A 5,951-nucleotide genomic window follows, 5' to 3' on the forward strand; every position below is an offset into this window, starting at 1 on the left:
AGCTGGTGTCCCTCACGGAAGAGGAAGTGACTGTGATGGGTGGAACGAGCTGTGGGGTTTTCACAGTTTCTGCTTCTGGATTGTGAAATAGGAATCAGACCCAGCCACGAAATGACCGAGAGAAGGCTTCCAAGATGCCTGGAGGGTTGCGGCAGGGCCCCTTAAGGCCGGGGCTGTGTCCCTGGGCCCCTTGGCTCCAGGTCAGAGGCCCCGCTGGCCCTTGCTCATCCGGGCGCACAAAGGTACACGGTCCGACAGAGTGGAGGGTGTGTTCCCTGTTTGGGAACGGGGCAACATGCTGGGCTCAGGCAACTGCCCCGCTGTCCGGGAGGAAGGCTCCTGCGAATAGGACCGGGGGGCAGGGGGGGGTTGCCGTTCTGCCCACTCCAGAGGGGTCAGTGGTAAAAATGAGGCATGTCTGATGGGCGCCCCTGGCTTTGAGGGTGCACTTTCAGGGGAAGGGGCTTCCAGTGAGCCAAGAACTTTGGAGGGGGACGATGACTCCTGTTTTGGAGGAGGCCTGCGTGGAGAAAGGACGTTAGCATGTTCATCCTGCAGGGACAACAACACACCCCACACCCAGGAAGAGGAAGAGGGGTGCCTCTTCTGTTTCTCCGGCTCTGGGGGCAGCTCTGGGCAGAGGGAATGCTTGAGGAGGAGAAACCACCACATCAAAAATGCACCCCCTCTTCACCTGAACAGCAAGAGCCGGCACACAAGATGGCGTCCAGAGCCCGAGAAGCTGTGAGCTCTTCGCTTCTGTGGGACCCTGCCTTCTGTGACTTGGTTTCCCCACTGTTCCCCGGCCCTGGCCTCCATCCCAGCAGCTGACTATATGTTGGCGATGCGAAGTAGCCGAACCGAAGAGGGAGTCAGAGATGGGTTTAGATTGTTCTGTCGTAGAACATGTTTCCGCTTCCCTTGAGATACTGTTATTATTCTAGCTTTTTATTTTTTCCTCCCTGAGAGAGCTTGACTCTGGGACCCTTCACAAGGCAGAGTGTTCCCTGTGGCTCCATTATTCCAACCCACTTCCTCTTTTCAGTGGTGGCAGATTGTATTTTCCAGAGCTGACTGCAACAATATTCTTCTTCATGCTCTTGAACATGCCTCCCATTGAGAAGTGGGTAAATATTCCTTCCGCGTGGGCAGGCTTATGCACATGATGTGACGTCACTTCCAAGGCTAGACCATAAAACTTCCCTGTACTTCTACCCTGCTGTCTTGGGCTGCTCCTTTTTGGAATCTTGCCACCAGGCTAGGAGGAAGCCCAAACTAGCACACAGACAGAGACCACACCGTAGGAATGCACGTAGGAGTTCTAGCTGAAAGCCCAGTGAAGGGTCCAGCCAGTAGCCAGCATCAATCACTGGACATGTAAAATGAAGAAGCATCTGGATGGTTCCAGACCCTAGAAGTTGTCACCCCTAGCTGAGGCCCTAGACATCATACAGAGGAGACAAGCCATTTTTGTGCCCTGTCTCAATTTCTGATCGTGGTATCACTGATCATAATGAAATGGTTGTTGGGGCGCCTGGGTGGCTCAGTCAGTTAAGCATCTGCCTTTGGCTCTGGTCATGATCTCAGGGCCCTGGGATCGAGCCCCACGTCGGGCTCCCTGCTCAGCAGAGAGCCTGCTTCTCTCTTTCTCTCTCCCTCTGTCTCTCCCTCTGCTCGTGCTCTCTCAAATAAATAAATATTTTAAAAAATAATGAAATGGTTGTTTACTACCCCTAAGTTTTGGGGTGTTTTGTTACATGGCAAGAGTGACTCCAACACTGCCCTTGGCAACCTTGTTCCCCTCCCCACTCATTAGTGTCTACCTCTTTTACTGGCCTTGGTCCTTGCTGGCAGGGACCATTGAACCTGGCCTTAGGAGACAGGCTTAGGGGCCCAAAGGACCTTGGTTGGAATCCTGGACCCACCTGGTCCCTGCATGATCGTGGCCAAGTCATCCACGTGCCCGTATCATACTGTCTGCTTAGCACCTGCAAACCGTTCTCATCACTCACCTCCCCATCAGGCTCTCCGTCTGTGTCCTCATTTCAGTGTCTGACACCCCCAGTGAGCCACTTAGTCCAGCCGGAGACGTTGGTGTCATTTTTGATGACCCCCCCTCCCCCGACGTCCTTTCATCTAAACACATCTTAAATCCTCCTGTGTCTGTCTCTCCACTGTCACATCTGCTTGGCTAGCCTGTGAGTTCGCCTCCCCCTCTGTTCCCCTGTTGCATGCGGTCTTCTCATCACACTGGGGCCAGAGTGCGATTTTTATTTTTTATTTTTTATTTTATTTTATTTTTAGATTTTATTTTTTATTTATTTATTTGAGAGAGAGAGAATGAGAGAGAGCACATGGGAGGGGTGAGGGTCAGAGGGAGAAGCAGACCCCCCCGCCGAGCAGGGAGCCCAATGCGGGACTCGATCCCGGGAATCCAGGATCATGACCTGAGCCGAAGGCAGTCGCTTAACCGACTGAGCCACCCAGGCGCCCCAGAGTGCGATTTTTAAACGAGACTTCTGATCTTGTCATTCTCTTTAAAAGGCTTCTCAGGGCTCTTATGGTCACATGGGATTCCCCTCATGTGCCTGACTGATCTAACTGCTCTGTCAGACTCACCCCCTAGCTCTTCCCTCAGGTTTGGGCCCAGCTGCCCTGGCCTTTCACAGGGACTCAGGCCCCACACTCCTCTGTTCGGTATACTGGGGATGTCCACCCACTTCTCCTCTTCATTATGGATAAACCCAGAGCACCCTGAATTACCTGTCAGAACTTGTAATCATGTATTTATTTTCACTGTCTGTCTTGCCCACTAGAGCATATGCCTCCGAGAGAGCGGGGGTTGGGTCCGCTCTGTCTCCCACTGAGAATACCCAACAGGTGTTGTTAAACTCAGGAGGGAATGGTGGATTCGTGGTAGGTATGTGTGCCGTGACCCCAGGTGTCGGCCTCTGGTCTGGTTCTTCCCAGAAGCACTAGGGCCACAGGATCCCGACCTTCTCTGGTATCTTAGAGCTGCTTTCTCCTCCCTTTGTTCCTTCTTGGGCTCCTCCATCCCTGGAAACCCTTTGGAGCCTGACACTCACTGTCAGTGATGGCTTCACAGCCGCCTCATTCTTGACCCCCCTGGTCAGGGCTGGGCTCTCCTTCTGGTGTTGGAAGCTCCCCTGGGTGGATGTTACCAGGGAACAAAAAGGCAGACTTCTTGGGTCTCTACTTTGGTGCCTAGCTCTCCTGGTAGGTATCACAGAAAGGAAAGGGGGTAAGCCTTATGCCTGTGGGGTGCAATAAATCTTGGAGTATTAACACAGAAGACCCCACCAAAAATTTCTACGCAACGTATATACAGACCATTCCCCAAGCCCCCATGAGGATTAGCCCGTGAGACTCAGGCACCATTAGTCAGGGTGAAGTTGGCACAGGTGAGAACAAAGAGGTGTTTGAGTTCCTGGGTGGGTTTTTTAAGCTCAAAGCCAAGGCAGTAGAATGTAGAGCTAAGGCTTTTGAATGTGATAAACAAGTGACTTGTGGAGAACAGTTTTTGATTTCTAACCATTTTACATCGAAAAAAGTAACCAAAGTTCTTAGAAACAAATTTTTTTTTATTTTTAAAGATTTTGTTTATTTATTTGACAGAGAGACACAACAAGAAAGGGAACACAAGAAGGGGGAGTGGGAGAGGGAGAAGCAGGCTTCCCGCGGAGCAGGGAGCCCGATGCAGGGCTTGATCCCAGGACCCGGGATCATGACCTGAGCCGAAGGCAGTTGCTTAACAACTGAGCCACCCAGGTGCCCCAGGAGCCATTTTAGAAACTGTCTACCACATACGTCAAAATTCTTGGAATGATTCTTGATCTTCTTTTCCCTCATACCTCATGTCCAAGTCACACTCCACGTCTTATTATCTCTATGTTCACAACAGACCCGGAATCCAGTCACTCCCCACCACCTCCAAGGTACCGCCTTGGTCCATGTCAGTGTCTACTCACCTGGATTATTGCTATAGTCTCCTAACTCTGGTCTCCCTGCTCCCACCCGTGCACACCTCCGCCTCTTCCCCTCAGAGCGGCGAAGGATCCCATTACTCTGCAAACCCGTCAGTGCTTGCCGATCTCAAGGAAAGCCAAGGGGAGTCCATGATGCCCTACCAGCCCCTGTCCGAGCTGCCCCGCCCCCATCTCCAGTCATGTTCCCACCTACACACTGGGCTCTTGCCACTGTGGACCCTTGACCTTCACAATTCCCCTCAGGAACTCTGCCTTTGCTCTCCTCTCTTCATGGAACACTCTTCTCCAGGCAGCTTCATAACCACTCCTTCGCTTCTTTCAAATATCTCCCCAACATCGTGTTATTTTTTAGAAGATTATGACTGTCTTTTAAAGATTTTTTATTTATTTATTTGAGACAGAGAGAATGAGAGAGAGCACATGAGAGGGGGGAGGGTCAGAGGGAGAAGCAAGCTCCTTGCTGAGCAGGGAGCCCGATGCGAGACTCGATCCAGGGACTCCAGGATCATGACCTGAGCCAAAGGCAGTCGCTTAACCGACTGAGCCACCCAGGCGCCCGAAGATTATGACTGTCTTAGGCACGCCTGGCTGGCTCAGTCAGTGGGGCATGCAACCCTTGATCTCGGGTTTGTGAGTTCAAGCCCCATGTTGGGTATAGAGTAATAATAATTAAAAAAAAAAAAAAAAAAGACTCTGACTGCCCTGTATAAACCATCTTCTCGCAAGGCGAGCATCCCCTTCCCCAATACACAGTCATATGCTTCGTGTAGCACTCTTTTTTTTTTTTTTAAGATTTTATTTATTTTTTTGAGAGAGAGAGAAAGCATGAGGTGGGGAGGGTCAGAGGGAGAAGCAGACTCCCTGCCGAGCAGGGAGCCCGTCGCGGGACTCGATCCCGGGACTCCAGGATCATGACCTGAGCTGAAGGCAGTCGCTTAACCAACTGAGCCACCCAGGCACCCCTCGTGTAGCACTCTTACCATCAGACAGTCTATGTATTCACTTGGTGGCAACTACATGACACACTCACATGCATGTGAGCTCCCTGGGGACAAGGGTGTTGCCTTTGTTCTTTCTCACTGTTATATCCCCATTGCCTAGAACAGTGGCTAGACCCAACAAGATGCTCAGTAAAGACTTGTTGCATGAATGACTGGATGCTTCCTTAAGAACTTTGGTTATCTTGGGCGCCTGGGTGGCTCAGTTGGTTAAGCGACTGCCTTCGGCTCAGGTCATGATCCTGGAGTCCCGGGATCGAGTCCCGCATCGGGCTCCCTGCTCGGCGGGGAGTCTGTTTCTCCCTCTGACCCTCCTCCCTCTCCTGCTCTCTGTCTCTCATTCTCTCTCTCTAAAATAAATAAATAAAATCTTAAAAAAAAAAAAAAAGAACTTTGGTTATCTTTTTCGGGGGGGGGGGTTTCCTGCCTGGCTCTGTCAATAGAAGATGTTACTCTTGGTCTCAGGATCGTGAGTTTTGAGCCCCACGTTGGGGGTAGAGTTTACTTAATTAAAAAAATTTTTTTCCGGGCGCCTGGGTGGCTCCGTCGTTAAGCTTCTGCCTTCGGCTCAGGTCATGATCCCAGGGCGCTGGGATCGAGCCCCACATCGGGTTGTGGGGTAATTTTTTTTATGCAGCAGTGGAAAACTAATATAGCATGCTAGAGCATTTATACTTAGAAAGTTAGAAAGAATGCAGCATGCTATAAAATGTTTCCTTTTATAACCCCTCTCCCCGCCAAGGTGGAGAAGTTGGAGCTAGGCTGAAAAGGAAATGAACAGAGCTCAGGAGAATTTAGACAGGAGAGTGGGACTCAGGACCCCTCGTTCTCCCTCCCTAAGGAGGTGGGATGAGTGCCCCCCCAAGGTCTCCTATTCAGCTGCTCCAGTTCTTGTCCTGAGACCCCTTCGTGGGGGCTGTGGTGTGGACAGTTGCATGGAGGGCAG

This window comes from Mirounga angustirostris, unplaced genomic scaffold (genome assembly GCF_029215605.1).
Source record: "Mirounga angustirostris isolate CCGP_5_RB_7025 unplaced genomic scaffold, mMirAng1.0.hap1 SCAF_10, whole genome shotgun sequence".
Taxonomy (NCBI): domain Eukaryota; kingdom Metazoa; phylum Chordata; class Mammalia; order Carnivora; family Phocidae; genus Mirounga; species Mirounga angustirostris.